This window comes from Taudactylus pleione, unplaced genomic scaffold (assembly GCF_031769625.1).
Source record: "Taudactylus pleione unplaced genomic scaffold, aTauple2 ptg000431l, whole genome shotgun sequence".
NCBI classification, from domain to species: Eukaryota; Metazoa; Chordata; class Amphibia; order Anura; family Myobatrachidae; genus Taudactylus; species Taudactylus pleione.
The window spans coordinates 2,817,575-2,840,140 of NW_028284833.1; the positions used below are offsets into that span (position 1 = coordinate 2,817,575).

Sequence of the window (22,566 nt, forward strand, 5' to 3'; positions counted from 1 at the left end):
ATATTGGACTGAATGTTAAGGGTTTAGCATTTAGAGAAATCCAAATTATTTCTCAAGTGAAAAATCAGTATTTTAATATTAATATGGAAAATGGAGACCTGTATGTAGCAGACAGAATTGATAGAGAAATATTATGTGAAGCTAAGCAGAGCTGCTTTATAAACCTTGAAGCTGTCATTGAAAATCCTTTGAATTTTTACACAGTCAGCATTGAAATACAGGATGTGAATGATAACTCTCCAACCTTCTCTAAGAAATATTTTCATATAGAAATAAATGAACTTACCTCACCTGGAGCACGTTTTGCTTTAAGTAATGCAAAAGATCCAGATCTAGGTACCAATTCTATACAAAGTTACACACTTAGTGGTGATGATTGTTTTAGTTTAGGAGAAAAGATTGCCAGAGACGGAATCAAATACCCTGAAATTATACTAGTAAAGTCACTGGACAGAGAAAAGAAAAGTTTTTATGACTTAACATTGACTGCTTCTGATGGAGGTAAGCCTCCAAAATCTGGTACTGCCACAATTAAGATTTTAATTCAAGATGTTAATGATAACTTTCCAATATTTACACAAGACACATATCACATAAGACTATATGAGAATGCACCTGTTGGCTTACTTGTAATTCAACTAAATGCAACCGATGAAGATGAAGGTTCAAACGCCTTAATAGCTTATTCTTTTAGCCACATTCCTGAAAATGCACAAAAAATCTTTACCATTGACTCCCCAAATGGTGATATTAGGATAATAGGTCATTTGGACTATGAAGCATCAGATTCTTATGAAATGACTGTTGAAGCTAATGATGGTGGGAGTCATATTGCTCATTGCAAAATATCAATAGAAGTAATTGATGTGAATGATAATGCTCCAGAAATAACAATCAAATCTCTCTCAGCAACAATTCCAGAGAACTCCCCACCTGGTACCCTCATAGCATTAATTAATATTCGCGATCTTGATTCTGGCATGAATGGTGAGGTTGCTTGTGAGATCTTTGAAATAATTGATTTTCAACTAATGCCCTCATCTAGTAGCTACTACAAACTAGTAACAGCAACAAACATGGACCAAGAGAAGAAACATATGTATAATATTACAATTAAATGTATGGATAAAGGATCTCCTTCACTGTCTACTAATAAAACCATTCAGTTGACTATATCTGATGTGAATGACAATCCTCCTGTATTTGAAAAAAATAGCTATATTATCTACATTGTAGAAAACAATCAACCTGGGACCTCAGTACAAAATGTCCTTGCTTCAGATCTTGATCATGGTCAGAATGGAAAAATAACATACAGCATTCTAAATAGTAACATAGAAAATATTCCAGTGACATCATATGTTTCGATAAACTCAATCACTGGGGTTCTATATGCTCAGAGGTCATTTGACTATGAACAGTTACGAGAATTTCAGTTCCAGGTGATGTCTAAAGATGGTGGATTGCCTCCTCTAAGCAGTAATGTGACAGTGAGGATATGTATCATTGATAAGAATGACAACGCTCCTAAAATTCTCTACCCATCACCAGACATTGATGGATCAGCATTATTTGAATTTATTCCTCATACAGCTGAGAAAGGTTATCTAGTGACCAAAGTAATTGCAGTGGATGATGACTCTGGACACAATGCCTGGCTCTCTTATCACTTATTGCAATCTTCTGAATCATCCTTCATTAGCATTGATCATCATACAGGTGAAATTAGGATAGGACGAGACCTTCAAGACATGGATTCTTCAAGGCAAAAGGTTGTGATTATGGTGAAAGACAATGGACATCCATCATTTTCATCTACAGTTTCTTTAACTTTGGTTGTGGCTGAAAGCTTTCAGCAAGTTCTTCCCGAGATAATACACAAACCTAGTGATTCAAAAACAGCATCTAATATAACATTCTACCTGGTGGTTTCCATAGCTCTGATTTCTCTTTTATTCATTGTGACAGTGATGATTACAGTAATCTTTAAATGCAGAAAATCAGAAACTCAAACATCTTTTAGAAACATTAGTAGAAACGTGTATCCGCAGCTCACCCTGGGATGTCCTTCTGAGATCAGTGATGGAAGTTTACCTTTTCCATTCTCCTATGATGTGTGTGTGACCCTCGACTCAAAGCAGAATGAAATAGCTTATCTCAAACCGGTGCAGAATGTCCCCACAGACAACCTCATTGACACAGATGATTCAGCAGCTGTAAATGATTCTTCAAACAATGATGTGCCTCCTATCAATGCTGCACAGGTACTTGTAATTAACATATAATGTATATATGTATACTAATATTATATATGATATACTTTACAAATAACATAGTTACCCACTGGAATGCATAATAGACCCTAGAAGGAGAGAAAGAGAAACTGCTGGGCAGCTGGAAATTCACTGAACAGTAATTTTGGGGATTGGGCAGAGCAGTGAGTGAGTGGGCCAGGAGGAGAAGGACTTTTACACACACACATACACACACACATAAATACCAATATAGCATTAAAGGAAAAGTTAATGTATCTTAGCTGATTATGGAAAGGGCGATAAAGAACCTCAGTGAGAAGCTCACCGCTCCTACTGTAAGTACAAGAGGTCCCAGTGTGTGAATCCTGAACCTAGGATGAGGCAGTGGCAGCAGCCTACACATATGGCCTCCGCTCTGAACTATAAAGTTGTGGGCAGATGGCCAGTATCATCGTGTATGTTGTTGCACCCGCATTGGTATTAGAAGTGGCAGGTGGTTGTTTCTGAGCTTGGTCAGTGGCAGAAAACAATGCAGCACCTCTGACAATTTGTTTTGCTTGTATGAGATTCTCTCTGTATCCAGATATATTTTATCTTCAATGCATTCTACAGTACAGCGGGATTCAATTAATTAAGTGACATGAGCCAAATTTTTACTCTCTATATTTTTTTATGGGAGAAACATATTTGCTCTTTAAATATAATATATTTTACTAGTGGGACAAACTAGTACATTGTGGGGCTGATTGTAAGTTAGACTCAAGTCCAAATATGGATGTATCTTGCAGATATGTGCAAATTGTGCATGCACTGCTAAAAGCAATTGCCATCTGTGCATGTGCTGTACCATATATATGTACATGGATGGAGAATGAAAGTGCAGATGGATAGATATATCCATTCCTGGATAATTACTGTATTTCTATGAGATTGGTGTCTCTGTGCAGCAACTGGAGAGTGACCATATGGTCTTGAGGGAGTGTCTTGTAAGCTGATTCTGTGCTTATTTGGAGCAGGTGTATAGAGAAGAGATGCCTGTTTCAAACAGGTCTTTTTCGCACAACACAGAGTGGGTGTACAGTAAGTACCAATACTAATGATGATGGCTGCAGGCAGAAAAACTGTAGATGGGCCAGCCATCCGCATTAAGACAGATGGATAGTCAGGATAGATGGGAAGATACTAACATTAGCATAAGGTACCAAGCAGGCTGCTGTGACAGTACGTAAAAGCAGACACTGATATGTTTGACTGAGAATTAGCTTCTATGGGGTATATTTACTTACGGTTATTTTTAATTGATGTAGTGCTTCTGGAGCTAAAGCACACATTTACTAATACTTAAAAATGAAAAAAAATCAAAATTTTCTGTTAGTAAATGTGTGATTTAGTCCCAGAAATTTAACATTGATGCTTATCAAAATCGATTAAAATCAACGTATCATAAACATATCCCTTTGTGTCCAAAAAAATGCTTACAGTAATAATACCAAAGTATTATTTTTGTTAATTAAGTCTTTAATTGTATCCGCATTTACAATTATTTTCTTAAATTAAGAGGAATATACAAAAATGGGCATTTTGACTTAGGCCCTGATTCAGAGCTGGACGCTCTTTGTAAGCGCTCGCTCTGAATCAGGACGGGCTGTTTTTTTTTTTACCGGCCTCGAGGCCGCTCGCTAAGCTGTGGGTGACCACCCACAGCTTTAGCGGGGGGCCTGGCAATGGTCACGATAGTTGTAGGGTCTTGTCCACCGCAAGCCCCAGTAAACTTCCTGCTCTAATAGAGCAGGAAGTTCACTACTGACATCACGTGTTAGTAGGGCCACCCCCAAACTGCAGGTGTTCCTTCGGGAATGCTTCCGTTTGGCCAGCCACCCCCCCGAGACCCGCCTAAAAAACGGGGCGAGCTGTCAATCAACATCGACAGCCACCCCATTTTGATGCGACCCCTGAGCGAGTGAAGTTCTCACTCACTACGGGGCTCGCGCACGTGCAGTGCGCATGCGTGTGGGTCTAAATCAGGCCTTTAAATTGCTGGATTGTCTTGATTTTAAAAATCCTTTACTGAATACTTTACTTTTTGAATGACTTTAGCTAATTCCTATATTTAGTTAAGAGGTACTGTGTATTTGTTTTGTTGAAAAAAGTGTAGTATTCATTGTTCTAATGCTGGATGCTAGGTAGATGTGTAGAATTAGAGAAAACAGTATTCTAGTAACCTCATATGTTGAGTATGGGATCCCGATGGTCAGGATGCTGATAGTCATAATATCGACAGTGGTATCCTGACTGTCAGAATCCCGTCAGCTTTGTGTAAGTACTGTAACCCTTACCTTAACCCTCCTCCTAACCCTCCCCTTCTGCAGCCTAACCCTAACACTTTTTTCCCGCAGCCTAATACTATCCCTCCCATCCCACAGCCTAACCTCCCTTCCTGCAGCCCAACCCCAACCCTAAGTCTCCACCTGACTCTAATACTTACCGCTGTAAGCTGGATCTGATTCAGCTTTGGGAATAGAGTAAGACATAGCAAGTAACGTTGAACCTGGACAAACCATGTTGCAATGCAAGGGGTGCAAAAACATACTTTTATTTTGCATGAGGGGTAAATACTGTCTGCTTTTGAATGTAACCCACAAATGTTGGACAGCTTTCTTTTTACACTGCAATTTAGATTTCGGTGAAGCATGGTTTTAGCAAGATGTACAATTACTTGCTATATTTAACTCTATTCCCAAAGCTGAATCAGGCCCTGACAGTCGGGATGCCACTGTCAGTATTGTGACCGTTGGCATCCTGACTGTCAGGATGCCGACTACATCCCAATCTCATATACCATTTTGTAGAATAGGAAAACAACTGTTTTATTGTAAAACTGCACAATTGCAGTTTAGTACTATAAGTTTAAATAATCATTTTTAAATATGCATCTGTTAGAGATTTCTGCCACTGTGTGAATTTTTTTCACAATTTTACATCAGTTTACTTTTCTGAAATATCTAAATTTAGCTCTAATGTTAGATTTTTTTATGAGACACATATATCTTTTCTGGATTTGTCTAGTGCTTATAAGGACCACTCTCAGAAGCTACAGTACAGTATATATGTTATGATTGTTAGAACTGCAGCTTTGTCATTATTTTGTTTGTTAAATGTATTTACAGTATGCAAAAGTGAGTGTTCACCATTGAGTCAGTCTGGTTCAGTATATACATTATAACTCCTTGTGGAAAATTAGTTACCAGCGATAATTAAGTCCAATTGTGCCTATATTGTTGCTCTTTTAGACAAATAATGTATATTCTTGCCATGAAGGCACGTGACTGTACACTGTGCACTGATTTGTGCTGCAAATTTTTGTAATGTGAGGGAAATAATAAAATAAGGGACAGGAAAACGGTTGATATATTGGCCAAGCTTAAAGATATTTCATCAGTTGTGATGCACGACATAACCTGTTCTCTAGTCACAAGTTATAAGAGGCGTCTTTATGAATTACTTTCAATGAGTTCCTCTGACAAAATTTTGGTATTCAAGAGAAAAGAAATGTAAACCTCTTTAGGTTTATCAAGTGATAGTATAAAAGTTTATAAAAAAGTATACGCATTCATGAAAAGGTATGTATTGTATACTCTTTCTGGTACACTATTGTCAAAGGTGTATAATATGTCACAACTGTGTGACAATTTTTAACAGATACCAAATGTATTGTCATATTTTGCTAAAATATGTGTTATACCTTTTGAACCATAAAAGCAAATGGAACCAATCACTTCTGAAATGTACCTATTAATTTAGGTATGGACCATATGTTGACTAATTGTTTTGGATGACATTTTTGGATGAAATTCTGATCTTCCATAGCATATCCTGGCTTTTCTAATCTGTGGTCATACTTAGTTAATCTGCTGTCTAAGGTGGTTTCTGAAATGTTGTCCTTCACTAAATATATCATAAATCCCTAATTCCAGCTATAAACTTACAAATATTTACATTTTCTTTATTATTACATTTATATAGTCTAGTGCATTTACAAACATAGAAGAAACTTTAGTTTAACAATTATTATTTAAAAGATTATTTAATTTTTTGAGGAAGTTCGATATTTCATTGAACAAGACCTATTTAACAGCCTCAAATGTGTTTGCAGGGGCAGAATTATCTGTGGTTCAGTCTAAGTCTGTAAATCCTCCTGGAACACAATTTTAAGAAGCAACAGGCTTTCAGACATGTTTGTTGAACAAGCTAGACACACATTGTCAAATGTCAAACACACTAAGCATACACATAGCGTACGTTGGCTTAAATAAAATAAATAAGATAGCAGTTTGCACAATATATTTATTATATATTAACTATAAGAATTTTTTATATATTTTTCTTACTTTTCATTTTTAATAATTCTTATAAAAATACTCAAAACTATTTTTTGGAAACTCAGAATATCACATAAGAACCTTAAGAGATGTATCTAACTTTGGAATTATGAAAAATAAGATTATTATGTATAGTTTCTATTATACATCAATTACATTTTTGGTAATTGAAGTGTTAACTACTACATGTCAAAATGTAAACAATTATAAAAATATATGTTTTTGTGGATTTGCGTATATTTTAAAATTTGTATTAAATGTTGGATTGGAAATAAATTTAATTAACAAAACATTCATAAAGAATGCATTGTTTTTTAGTTGATGAAAATAACTTTCTTGCTGGTGGCAGATATCACTGTTATTCATTTTTTATTAACAGTTTGGACTATGACTAAATATTGTGATGATGATTATGATCTGGGTCTGACATACTGTTTGAACTAGATACAATGAAAACTTTATTATAGGTTTGTAAAGTCAACAGTAACTTTTTCCCTATACAGCAGAAATCTGTACAGTATTTGCAAGCAAACTAGTCTGACCTGTTAATTATATGTTACAAAATGAAGTACCGTAAATTGTAACATAAATATTGTTAAAAACTTAAAAATGTATATAAGCTAATACAATTCATAATCAATATGTTGACAAATATTATGTTAACAAATAAGTAATAATACATAATGAATCCTCATAAATAACATACAAATGAAAATAAAATATGTAGCAATGACATGGTACTAAAATACATACACATAGGAAAAGTATGAATATATGAGAACCCAATACAAATAGAAATTCACCTCATCTGTATACACATTTAATTGGTATCTAGGCAAACTAGCAACATCATAGTGAATGTCAAAATCTGATATTTATAAACATTAACATGAATTCAACAGACCCTCTAGTAGAAATTTGAAAAATTTAAAAAATATAAAAAGGTGAAAATAATGAATTGAACATAAATTATTTCTGCAAACATAAATATAATTAATACATATTTATTGTAGAAACATTTGTACAGATTTTGATAACATTTTACAAGGTAATTAATATGCTATCCAATTTAATTTTAATTCATACAGAAGTATAGAGATCAAACATGTAGTTTACAGTAGTTGCAACACCTCAATTCAAACTCTAGGTGTCACTATTGGACTGTGTGTAAAAAAGTTTTATTCAATCTGAATGTAGAAACCAAATGTATTTTACTACAGTCTCACAGTGCAGATCAGGAGAAAATCACTGCAACCTTTCCACTGTACATCCTGCTATTTGGATTATCCTGAATTTCTTCACAAAGCAACTTACATTTTAAGGTTTTTTTTTTCAGATATTTCTTTGTTGATTAAAGTAAACAATAATCAATGTATTATTTCTGGCTAACAATGAAAGATAATGCAAGATACAGAAACACACAATGGACAAAAACATGGCAAGTATTTTGCTTTATTTTATTTATCAATGTTGTCTCTGGTCAGTTACAATACTCAATGCCTGAAGAAATGAAGCTGGGATCTGTAGTTGGCAATGTGGCAAAAGATATTGGATTGAATGTTAAAGATTTAGCATTTAGGAAATTTCAAATTATTTCTCAAGTTAAAAAACAATATTTCAATATTAATTTGGAGACTGGAGAATTATTTGTGTCAGACAAAATTGATAGAGAGATATTATGTGAAGCTAAGCAGAGTTGCTTTATAAATCTTGAAGCTGTCATTGAAAATCCTTTGAATTTTTACACAGTCACCATTGAAATACAGGATGTGAATGATAACTCACCAACATTTTCTAACAAATATTTTGATATAGAAATAAGTGAACATACCTCACCTGGAGCACGCTTTACTTTAAGTAATGCAAAAGATCCAGATCTAGGTACTAATTCTATACAAAGTTACACACTTAGTGGTGATGACTGTTTCAGCTTAGGAGAAAAAATTACTAGAAATGGAATTAAATACCCTGAAATTATACTAGAAAAAACATTGGACAGAGAAAAAAAAAGTTTCTATGACTTAACATTGACTGCTTCTGATGGAGGTAAGCCTCCAAAATCTGGCACTGCTTTTATTAAGATTATAGTTCAAGATATTAATGATAACTTTCCAATATTTACTCAGGACACATATCACATACAATTACATGAAAATGCACCTGTTGGTTTTCTAGTAGTTCAGTTAAATGCAACAGATGAAGATGACGGTTCAAATGCCCTAATAGCTTATTCTTTTAGCCACATTCCTGGAAACGCACAACAAATATTTAATATTGACTCCTCAAATGGTGATATTAAGATAATAGGAAATTTGGACTATGAAGCATCAGATTCTTATGAAATGACTGTGGAAGCTAAAGACGGTGGCGGTCATGTTGCTGTTTGCAAGATATCAATACAAGTGATTGATATGAATGATAATGCTCCAGAAATCACAATTAAATCTCTCTCTGCATCAATTCCAGAGAACTCCCCACCTGGTACCCTCATAGCATTGATTAATATACGTGATTTGGATTCTGGAATGAATGGTGAGGTTGTTTGTCAGATCCCTGACATGTTGGATTTTCAACTAATGCCCTCATCTAGTAGCTACTACAAACTAGTAACAGCAACAAACATGGACCAAGAGAAGAAGTCTATGTATAATATTACAATTGAATCTATGGATAAAGGATCTCCTTCACTTTTTAGCAATAAAACTATTCAGTTGATTATATCAGATGTGAATGATAATTTTCCAGTTTTTGAGAAAATGAACTATATTTTCTACATTGTAGAAAATAATCAACCAGGGACATCGGTACATAATGTCCATGCGTCAGATCTTGATTGTGATGAGAATGGAAAAATTACATATAGCATTCTAAATAGCAACATAGAAAATATTCCAGTTTCATCATATGTTTCAATAAACTCAATCACTGGGGTTGTTTATGCTCAGAGATCATTTGACTATGAACAGCTACGAGAAGTTCAGTTCCAGGTGATGGCTAAAGATGGTGGATCGCCTCCTCTAAGCAGTAATGTCACTGTGAGGATATGTATCATTGATAAGAATGACAATGCTCCAAAAATTCTCTACCCATCACCAGATAATGAAGGATCAGCATTATTTGAATTTATTCCTCACACAGCTGAGAAAGGTTATCTAGTGACCAAAGTGATTGCAGTGGATGCTGACTCTGGACACAATGCCTGGCTCTCTTATCATTTATTGCAAGCTTCTGACTCATCCTTCATTAGCATTGATCAACGTACAGGTGAAATCAGGATAGGACGAGGCCTTCAAGACATGAATTCTTCAAGGCAAAAAATTGTGATTCTGGTGAAAGACAATGGACATCCATCATTTTCATCTACAGTTTCTTTAACTTTGATTGTGGCTGAAAACTTTCAGCAAGTTCTTCCAGAGATAATACACAAACCTCATGAATCAAAAACAGCATCTAATATAACATTCTACCTGGTGGTTTCCATAGCCATGATTTCCCTTTTATTCATTGTGACAGTGATGATTACAGTATTCTTTAAATGCAGAAAATCAGAAACTCAAACATCTTTTAGAAACATCAGTAGAGATATGTATCCTCAATTCACCCTGGGATGTCCTTCTGAAATCAGTGATGGGAGTTTACCTTTTCCATTCTCCTATGATGTGTGTGTGACCCTCGACTCAAAGCAGAATGAAATTGCTTATCTGAAACCAGTCCAGAATGTCCCCACAGACAACCTCATTGACACAGATGATTCAGCAGCTGTAAGTGATACTGCTAACAATGATTTGTCTACTAGCAATGCTGTATGGGTATTTTAAATGAACATTAATATACACATCCTATTAGTTATAGCTGTTTTTACTACAGTATGTATAAATAATTCTATAAACTATAAAGTTGTTAACTGGAATGCATGTCTCCTCTCTGGCAATGGAGGGGACTGCTCACATCAGCTTAATGATATTGCACAGGTGCTTGTACAGGGTGGGGTTTACACTGCACCTTCTTTCCCTTTTCGTGTGATGCCCTGGGGATAGTCCTTGGCTGGATTCTTTTGGGGTGCCCTGTGCCTCAGACGTGAACCCCTGAATGTTAGGTACGCTGGTATAGAGGAGCCTTGAAGCTGGCCTGGTGCTTAATCATATACTTGCAAATGTATGCAACTAATACCTCTGAATTTCATGTAGGGTTTAAGTATTTTTGGCTGATATTGTTGCAGTGTGCTGGAGGGAATACCCTTTTCTTCTGTGGTTCAGAGTAAACCCTGCCCTTTACAAGCACCTGTGCTATATCATTAAGCTGATGTGAGCGAACACTATATTTTTTATTTGCAGTTCTGAGAGGCATGAAGGGAGCCAGCATTGGGAGGATGTGCTGGTCCATACAGTGCCATTTGGAGGTTTCTGGGGTACCTCCTAGGTGAGTCCGCTCTCAGTTTATACATGTGCTGTTATTATGCAGTACAATAATTGTAATTATATGACCCAGAGTGGGTGCTACTATTAGGTAGCAATAATTATTTTGGGGATCGTGTTTGGGCATGGGGCCCCCGGAGTTGCTCTGGCTGGGCCTTTTTCAGGGCATCACAACTTTATTCACATAGATACTTTTCATCACCTTTCTATTTGTTTGTTTATTATTTATGTAATTTTAATTCTTTCTCATTATATTAACACTTATTGATTATCTTTACACATCTATACTTTATACTTCACTATCACCTTTTTTCCCTTTTTTGTGTGATGCCCTGGGGATGGTCCTTGACTGGATGCTTTTGGGGTGCTCTGCACCTCGGAGGTGATCCCCTTAATGTTAGGGATGCCGGTATAGAGGAGCCTTGATGCTGGCCCGGCGCTTAATCATATATTTGCAAATGTATGCAACTAATACCTAATTTCTATTATCATGTAGGATTCAAGTATTTTTGTTGATATTGCTGCAGTGTGCCAGAGGGAGTATCCCTTTTTTTCAGTGGAGGGGACTGTGCAGGAGGCTCTGGCAGTAGAGAGTGTGCAAAATTTGGTAGCAGGTACTGTCCAGGAAGCTCCATTTGGCTGCATTCACAAATTCCTCTGCTGAGCCACATGGAGCCTCCTGGACAGTCCCCACCACTGTTTCCTTCTGTACAGACTCTGCTACTGCCAGAGAGGAGACATGCAGAGGACCTAGACTGCAGACATGCTTCGATTATAATGCAGTTAGTACGGTAGCACCGATGGTAAATGTACCCCATGTTCTCAACTTGAACATATATACTACATCACTCTCTCACCCTCTCTCTCTCTGACATGGTATTCAAATACACATACTTTAATATGGAGTTGGTCCCACTTTTGCAGCTATAACAACTTCCACTCTTCTTGGAAGGCTTGCCACAAGATTTTGGAGGGTTTCTGTGGGAATTTGTGCCCATTAATTCTGTAGAGCATTTATGAGGTCAGGAACAGATGTTGGATGAGAAGGCCTGAGCTCACAATCTCCGTTCCGATTTATCCCAATAAAGTGCTGAATGGGGTTGAGGTCAGGGCTCTGTGTGAGCCAGTCAAGTTCTTCCACACCAAACTCATCAAACCATGTCTTTATAGTACTTGCTTTGTGCACTGGGGCACAGTCATGCTGGAATAGAAAAGGACCTTCCCCAAACTGTCTCCACAAAGTTGGAATCATAGCATTGTCCAAAATGTTTTGGTATGCTGAAGCATTAAGATTGCCCTTCACTTGAGATAAGGGGCCTAGTCCAAACCCTGAAAAACTGCCCCATACCATTATCCCTCCTCCACCAAACTTCACAGTTGGCACAATGCAGTCAGGCAGGTAGAATTCTTCTGGCATCTGCCAAACCCAGACTCACCCATCTGACTGCCAAACATAGAAGTGTGATTCTTTACTCCACAGAACACATTTCCACTACTGCACAGTCCAGTGTTGGTGCGCTTTACACCACTTCATCCAGTGCTTTGCCTTGAACTTGGAGATGTGAGCCTTGCATGCAGCTGTTTGGCCATGGAAACCCATTCCATTAAGCTCCCGTGCATAGGTTTTGTGCTTACATTAATGCCAGTGGAAGCTTGGAACTCTTCAGCTATGGAATCAGCAGAGTGTTGGCGACTTTTATGCACCATGCGCCTTAGCAGTCATTGACCCCGCTCTGTGAATTTACATAGTCTTCCACTTTGCAGCTGAGTTGCTGTTGTTCCTAAATGCTTCCACTTTCTAATAATATCACTTACAGTTGACCGTGGAATATCCAGCAGGGATGAAATTTCACAAATCCTCTGTGATAGGAAGCCACTTTGCAAAAGAGGCATCCTATCACAGTACCACACTTGAAGTCACTGAGCTCTACAGAACAACCCATTTTGTATAACAAATGTTTGCAAATGGAGACTGCATGGCTGGTTGCTTGATCTTATACACCTGTGGCAAGGGATCTGAATAAAACACCTGATTTCAATAATTTACAGGTGTGGCCAAATACTTTTGTCCGTGTATATATATATATATATATATACTAATTTTGAAACCATGAGATGACTGCTACTATACAGTAAAGGATACATTGTCCAATTTAATGAGAAACAATATAAAGCATATTTTGTCTGTTAGAGGTACTCTCCATATTCAGATCTGTTTTACTTTATCAATATTCAATGAGTGAAGTGAAATGAGTAGAATCCCTACGTAATACTCTTCCAATTTATTATATTTTGTGAGGGGGATAAATTAGTAAATCTTGGAGCCCATGAAGAGTTGCCTGCGATACAGTTTTGTTTGTTTTGCATGATGATCGCTCCATAGTCGTTTCATTTGCATCAACATTTGTGCCTGAAGAGGGGAAACTGTTTGGTAATAGGTTGGTAGGCTAAATTTATAGTGGGTATGTAAAGAGTATGTCATTGCTGAAGTAAGGGCAACATGGGCCCAGGGCTAAAAATCATCATGAGCCTATTTCGAGAAGTGGAGGAGCTGTGACCAGTGCAGTGTGGTCAGTGCTATGTCAGTGTCATGTCTCAATGTCATGTCCCAATGTCTCCCTAATGGTGCATAAACACAGTCAGATTTCTTATCAGATATGAATGATAACGATTGTAAAAATCGTTCATATCTTTGACATGTAGAGCATGCATCGAATAACGATACGCGTTCCCGCAATGTAAAATAATGATCTCCGACATCGACTGTGTTTGCAGTCAGATTTTGATGATTTAATTCATTTTAATACTGTCAGAAATCATTCAATTGTTCATCGTTGATGAAATCGTTCAAATCATTGTAAAAATCGTTCAATCCTTCTTCATTCATCAAATCTGATCATGTGTATGCACCATAAATACATTTCTTTGAATGTTTTGTGGAAAAAAAATAGAAACATCATTTTGATATTTAGCATGTATGTCTGACATTGTGGATAGTCAGAGAGATGGTCATAATCATGCTTTCATAATGATGGGCCTATTTTTATGTAGAGGTCTGGTGCTGTAGTTCCATCTGGTCCAGTGTTAATCTGGCCAAGGTATCAATGGTATTGCAGACTATACAGAGTTGTGTTTGCACAAAGTTTTGGCTGTTTACGGATAGATCACTTGCACCAGGAACAGGGCTGGTGGATGATGACAGCTATTAAAACGTATTAAAAATATAAATGTATTGTTAGGGGGCAAATATCCACATTAAATTCCATAGAGAAAATTAAAGTGTAATTATAACTGGCTTGCATTCAATTATAGGTAAAAATACAGGACTTTTATGATTTTATAAAATATTCACTAAGATTACACAGTACGTGTATAGTATATTCCTTTTTTACTGCATTTAGAACATTGCTTTGTTTATATATAAAATAAAAAAATAATAGGGAAAAAGATAAGTATTGTTTGTACTAATTCTGGATGTTAGAAAAGTGTGGACAACTAGAGCCTATTCTACCAAACTCATATGCAGTTTTGTACATTCTGAAACTCAATGCTTTACTATAAAGTTTTAAAAATGTATCTGTTAAAGAGAATTGTCACTTTTTGTAATTTTGCAACAATTTTGCTTGATCATTAATAATGCCTAGTAGGGATTAAGTAATTAATAGATTGAGTTCTAATGGTAGATTTTTCAATGAAAAAAATAGAGGAATGTGGCTTTCACCTAACATTTTTGCCATTGCATAGAACATTTGTGGAATTGTACAATTATCTTGTCAAATGGCTAACATAAACATTGTAAACATGTAGATTTTACAGTGTGCTCCTAAGTTTTAAGTAACCTTTTTATGTTTTTTTAAGTGATATTGGTGATAAAGTATTAGAAAGAAAGCATTCCCATTACTGTATATTCATTCTGGTATGGCATTGTCAATGGTGTAGTTTGTCACAGCTAAAGAATATTTTCAGTAGATGGCAAAAATAATTTTAACAAATGTACAATTTACATAGGTAAAATTTTATTTTTTATTGTGGTGAACTGAAAATTATAGCTAAGGATTAGTTAGTGTATGTGACAAATCACTGATTACAGATATGTCCACTTACACCTTGTAGTGCACTATAAGTCGCATAACATATAATGTGTGAGAAGTGGCAGACTCAGTAGCACCAAGCACCTTTTTTGTACAACTTTTTCCCTTAAAATGCATAGTATTCACAAAGTAAATGGGTTACACAAGCAGCTTATGCTGGTTAAAATGATATGTGGCATGCCTATATTCTGCGTTTTTATCTGCATGCAAAATTCTACGTTACAGTGTCAGCGGCCGTGACACTGTAACATTTTGCATGCAGATACAGCCGCATTTGCACACAGAATATAGGCATGCTGCATATCATTTTAATCAGCATAAGCTGCTTTGCAAATAAGATGAATTTTAAGGGAAAAAGTTGCATGAAATGATACTCGGCATTACCAAGTCATGCCACGGTATGGCACGACTAGAAGGGCTGTTTAACGTGCAAGGTGGCTAGATGTATGTGCACACATCTGTAGTTTATCCATGAGTACTTCAACTCTGAAAAATTTGTCACAAATTTGATGCAAATTCAAAGTAAAATGCTGATTCACTTGTTGAAATCAAGAAACTTATTTTAAAACATGTATTGTATTATTTGTATCATAACAGTAAATGGACCAATCCATCTGAAATGTACAGTATTGTTCCCAGTGGACATTTTATAACACACGGTTATTGCATAACCAGTTTTATAAAGTTATATAAACAAACAGCAGGTTTTTTTTAATCAAAGAACATTAGAGAGGTAGAAATAGAGTCTACTGGGGCATCAATACAAAACTTATATGTGGTCAAATATGTCCTTTATATCTTCATTCATGGGAGGTTCCTTCATATTGATAATGGATGGTCACACTTGCAGACATCTAAACACAGGCACATGTCATTTTCTGACTTACATGAGACCCCCATTCTTCCTTCTGATGAATTATCTTTCTATGACATCCCTCATCATCATAGGGCACCACTAATCATATACTATCTTTTTGCTGACCACACTATTCTGTGTCTCTCTCACACTGACCATTACCGACTGTTTCTTATGAGCTCACTGCACCTAGGTCTCTTAATGTTGTGTTTGACCGAACAGTTGCCCATTCTCTAAAAATAAACATGAACACATACTGCTTGGTACATTTGTTGCTTGAGAAATTTAGAAATTAAATTATTAAACCTATGGTTACAAGTATTTATTGCTTTAAGCCTGCTTGATGGACAGTATGGTTGGGTTTTTGGATGTTCTGAACTTCTATATACTATGCAAAATTTTTAGTCAATGGTAACACTTTGTTAACAAGTTTCTTGAGGTGACTACTGAAATACTACCCTTTCATTATTTTACTCAATGTTTCCTAAATTCTTTTTTGCAGTAGTGTACACTATAGAATTACAAATGCTAACAAAAGTATTGAACAGCACTATTATGTCTAATAAATGTGTACCATATTGAAATAATTAAAAAAACATTCAAAATCAATATATCATATTAGGAAAAAACAATACCAATAAATGGTTGATTACTAGCATGAAATAAATAGAGCATATATAATATATAGAACTATATGGCTTGGTTGAGAAAAAAAAGAAGCTATTTGTTGCTGCAATACATGATAATTAAAATGTATACAAAAAAAAAAGAATTGGATAATAAATGATTAAATCTAAGCAATAAAAATGATTCAATACAAACAATAAAAATATAAATATTAAAATGTTAATCATTATTACATTTACAAACATGGATTAAACAATAAGATATTTGCAGAAAATAAAATAAAAATTTTTAGCAAAGTTTTTTGAGTTAGTTTGAAATTCAACCAAACCCAGAATATTTGACAGTCTCAAATTTGTTTGTAGTTCACATATTTATCAACAGTAAATATTAATAAATAATAATAAAATATTAAGGTGATTTTTTTCTTAGAAACCAATTAACCTACCAGTATGTTTTTGGATTATGGGAGGAAGCCAGACCGTAATGAGTTTGATTAATTTGTGATTCAAACTAAGGGGTTAATTTACTAAAGGTTGATTTTAATTGAATAATAATAGATCTAAATAGATTTTTCTTTTTAGCTGAATGTGGAAAATTAGTATAGTGCAATTAATTCTACAGAAAATAATTTTGGATTTCCACCTGTTATTTGGATACTTTGACCATTTTTTTATAAACATTTTTATAGTTTCTGTTTTGTTAGACATTTGATTCACTACTAGCAATGAAACATCACATAAGACTAATTTAATATTTTGTTGCTTCCTTTATCATCAGCTATTGTAGATCTCTGTCCAGTTACAATACTCAATAGCCCCCAAAATAGCTGTGATCTCTAGTTGGGAATGTGGTAAAATATATTGAATTCAGCAAAAAGGAATTATTGTTTCAAAATTGTTTAATTCTTTCTAGGGGCAAAAAATGTTCATGTGGAAAATGGAGAATCAGACAGAATAGAGAATGCTTATGTAATACTAAACAGAGCTGCTAAACCTAGAATATGTCATTGAACATTCTTAATTTTTTCTGGGAATAGCTTTTATATAGCAATTAGAAAACTTACATCACCTGAGACATGATTTGCACTATGCCAGTAGTTCTCAACTTCAGTCCTCAAGTATGCTAACAAGTCATGTTTTCTGGATTTATTTAAACTTGCACTGGTGAGTTAATCTATTTTGCTGGGTTAGTAATTATCCCACCAGTTTCAACAAAAAGAAAAGCTGAAAACATGACCTGTTGGGGTATTTGAGGACTGGAGTTGAGAACAACTGCTCTATGCAGTGCACAAGATAGAGATCTACTGTATATATCAATTCTATAGAGCACTTTATACTGAGTGTCAATACATACTTTCAGAGAAAGAAATATGACAATTGGAATTTGATATCCACAAATTGTATTAGATAAATCACTGGCTAGAGAAAAACATTTTCATAAAGTCATTTGAATTGCTTTCAGAAACTTTCACTGATCTAATTAAGTAAGCATTACAATATGATAATAATACTTTTCCTATAGTTACAAAAGATAATTATCAAAAAGTTTCAATGGGAATGTACCATTTTATGTTTTATTAGTTCTTTAAAAGCTTCTGATAAAGATGAAGGTTCTAATGCTTTCATAGCCTATTCCTTTAGCCACATTTCTAAAACCAAAAATCAAATATTTAGAATAGATTTCTTAAATGGTGATGTAAAGATAATAGGTCTTTGTACTATAAATGATAAGATACTCATGCAATAAATATAGAAGCTGTAGACTATAGATTATGGTGGCCTTGTTGCCTGATGAAAGATATCAATGCTAGGTAATGTATATGAATGATAATGGGTTCTATTTATCAATCTTTTTTACTAAAATAATGTGAAAATGGGTGTTTTCATACCATTTTCACATTATTTTAGTTTCACTAGAATGTATTTAAGGGCTTTTGGAGCCGTTTTCATGAAAAGATACTCCCAGCCCTTTATAATTCTCAATTTTTTTAGTAATCAGACTGTTCTTCCCATACTTGTAATGGAAAATGCAATCTGCTCATAATGTACTAAGGAGGAAAATACTGGAGAAGGGGGAGGGGAGCCATGTGATAACATTGCCATCTGAGGAAATTACATTAAGCAGGGTTCCCTCCTATCTCCCTCACTCCTCTGACAAGGCAGAGCAGAGCTGGGAGCCGGCCATGTGATCAGTTTTGTGGTCAAATAGACCACAAGCTGCACTGTAAAAAAATTGTTTAAAACAAACAAAACATTACCAGCACCCAGGAGTCCAGTAATAAGTGATCTATGAGCTGTTTCCTCCTGTCAGTTGGTTGTCAGGCTTCAGCACTGTGACCCTGGTCAGCTGTCCTGTAAACTGGCCTCTCAGTTTACAGTACACATCAGCTGACTGGGGTCATAGACCAGGAGCCCAGAGACCAGCTGACCAGAGAAGAAAGCTCACCAATCACGAGGCTGGTAAGCACAAGCAGAGGGGGACAGGTGGATACCACTAGCCAGCGGTGGCACATACCCAGAGACACTCTCACTGTATTTTTTACAAAACATACAGTGAGAAGTGTGCAGTGAGGATTCACAGGGACAAAGCTTTCTCATAAGCTCTGTCCCTACATGCAAATTGTCATACATTCCTGTGATATCTAAATTTGCAATGGGAATTTAGGCAAAAAATATTACATTACAATTGCATTTGAAATGTGGATTGTAGTAAATAGAATCCAATGTCCCAGAAATAACAATCACAACCCTTTCAGCAACCAGTGCAGAAGATTCTCCATCTGAACCATGATTGAATTCATTCAAATTTGGGATTTGGATTCTGTACTGAATAGTGGGGTTATTTGTTGAGATCTCGGTGCTTCAGTTTATTCCCACAAAGTCCAAAAAACATCCTGGTAGGGTAATTTTCTTTGGATAAAAATCCTAAGTGTATTATGTTTATGTAATAAGGAATTTATACTGTAAGCTCCAATGTGGCATGGTCTGCTGTGACAGAATACTTGAAATAATTACTGAGTGCACCCAAGATGGCTTCCTAAGCTTCTTTAATAAGTGCTTTGTGCTTTGAGTTAAATTTGGGATAAATTTGATAGCTAAATAAATAAATAATTACCAGCTAGACATGATGAAAAACGTCCTCAGAATATGATGCTACCAAAACTTTCAACATATTTTCCTTTGTGTTAGGTTTGATCTGTGCCAATTTCAATTTAAAGCAAACACCCATTTTTGTTTTTAGACAAAAAAACCTAGTTTACACATGGCATGCATACTTTTTAAGCATATATGCAATGGAATTTAATTCTGGCTTAAGGAATACTGAAAAGAGAGGCTACTTAAACTTTAAAGTGTATAGGCAAATTCAACAAAAAATACAAAACTATTTACATCATCATCGTCCAGATTTAGTACAATCACGTTAATGAATTACAGTGGATTTATCATTAAATCTAAATATGTAAATATGCTTAGGAGGGTGCACACAAGAAAAATATCAATAATAGTAATTTTAGAAATATTTCTATGCTTGCCAACGTAAAAAGACAATGTATTAATTATTTGAAATACACAAAAAAATATATTTCTCCTCTAACAAAAAAAAGACTTATTTGACCTTTTAGGTTACATTACGACTTAGATTTTCCTCTACATTCACAGGTTATTTTAATATCTTACCTTTTAATAAAATGATATGCTTAAACTCCTTTTTATCACTAGCTGAGCAATGGGCAATTCTCTCCTGAATTTCTCATAGAACAAACACCTTTTTGAATGCCAGTCAGAAGGCACTAGCAGCACTACAATCAACTGATATTCAGCTATTCACCTTAAGATTAGGTCACATTCAAAATTTGACATGCAAGTGTACCTGTAGAATACTAACAGCCATGACACAAGAGGTGGTGAGTCTTTTTGAAACAGCAAGAAATATCCTTAATGATCTGCTGCATGTAGGAATACTTTATTTCACAGTACCTTAAAAACATGTTATTGCACAAATAGAATCCATAAAGGGTTAATATATTAGCTGTAATAATAAGGACCTGAGACCAAGCATTAATATGCTCTGTGCAAAATAACGAATTTATTATTTTAGTTCTATGCCATTGTCCTGTAATTTCCTTCCTTGCTGTCATGTCTATCTAACTATACTAATATTATTTTCACAAGAGAGAAAGAAAGAAATATTCTATCAAAACAATCATATGACATTTTGGTGTACAATATTTTTCATAAAATCATTCCATTATTCAGGCAGAATCATGCTTGATTATATTAGCAAATTTAATCCATTATTTTTTCATGTGATGTCTGAGTATTCATTGTTTATTGTTTATATATTAATTATTCTTGTTTTAAATTGAATTGGTGTTAATATTGATGACAAAGGCTCTTCAGTTTGTTGTTTCATGTGATGTTGAATCTTTGTTAATAAGGTGATTTTATAATAAACATGATTTTAATAGCAGTTATAATTGTTTATAAAAATAACTTTATTTTTAGGTGAAGATAACATGTAATAATAACATTAGTAAAAATAAGGCATAATTGTTCTCAATTATACTAAGTATGTACTTACATAATAGCAAATAAGATTTTTTTGGGGGGGTAGTGACAGGGCATTTATTTATATAAAATGAATACAAACATATATTACAATAAGTTGGAAGCTGCGTGTGACAATTTAATAAAGTATTTTTTATTTAAAGATTAATGGATTCATATCTTATAAAATAAAGTGAGAGAGAGAGAGAATTTGATATTTTCATTTACATTTGTGCAATACAAAACAGTTACAAATGCAACCTCTGCCCCTCACTGTTGGACTGTAAAAATGATGTCCCGTCTCAATATATAGAGGGGGAGAATAAGATAAAGACAGTGAGAGATCCCAATTCAACATACTGTACAGTGCAGAGCTGCAGAAGAAGACACAGCTCACTCTCCTGCAACTTTCAATATCCTGCAGATGAAATAGGAATGTGAAGTTTGTACCTTTTACATGCATCAAAGTAAGCCTGAAGTAGAGGTTTATCATCTAACAACGGATATGAAGATTAGCTCTGGGGGCACATGGACAATGAAACGGCAGGTAGTACAGTCTTCATGTATTTTATATGAACACATATCTGCACAGCTTATGTATTCTATACCTGAGGAAATGAAGACAGGATCTGTAGTAGGAAACATAGCAAACAATTTGCGTTTAAATTGACAGGAATTGTCAGGTAGAAAATTTCATTTTGTCTGACGAGATAAAATGCAGCATTTCAATGTCAACTTAGAAAATCGAGACTTGTATATTACACAAAGAATAGACATAGGTATTATGTGGGAATAAACAAGGTTGCCTAATAAGCTTTGAAGCTGTGATGGAAAACCCTTTAAATTTATACACAATTAAAGTGGAAATTCAGGATGTAAATGACAATTTTAAAATTAAAAAAAACAAAACAGTTTTGATACAGTCACTAGTCAGTCCACATTACCTGGAATACTTCTTGTTTTGGAGCATGTGCAGGATCCTGATCTAAGTATCAATTCTGTAGATAAATACAAGATCAGTGACAATGAGTATTTCTCATTAGAAAAACAATTACTGATACAATTATACCCAGTACTTAAATTTTAGAATAAGCACTGGACTGAAAAAAACTAAATTATTATCAATTAATTTAGCTACATTAGATGGTGGACACCCTGTTTAAACTGGTACAGAATTTAATTAATATTTCATTTTATGATGTGAATGACAACTTTCCAAAATTTTCTAAGGACACATACCATGTAAGTTTAAATGAACATTCACCAGTCAACTTTCTGGTTCTCCATCTGAATGCTATTGATGAAGATGAAGGCTCCAATGTTCAATTAACATACTCATTTGGAAATGTACCAGAAAGTGTACACCAAATGTTTTTAGTGGATCCTGTAGATGGAA

The 22,566-nt window shown here is 34.9% G+C and overlaps 1 protein-coding gene across 1 annotated transcript in view; it reads left to right on the plus strand.

Moving 5' to 3' along the window:
• Positions 1 to 22,566, plus strand: part of LOC148506021 (protocadherin gamma-B5-like) — a 519,059-nt gene that overhangs the window by 139,888 nt on the left and 356,605 nt on the right. The window lies entirely within an intron of this gene.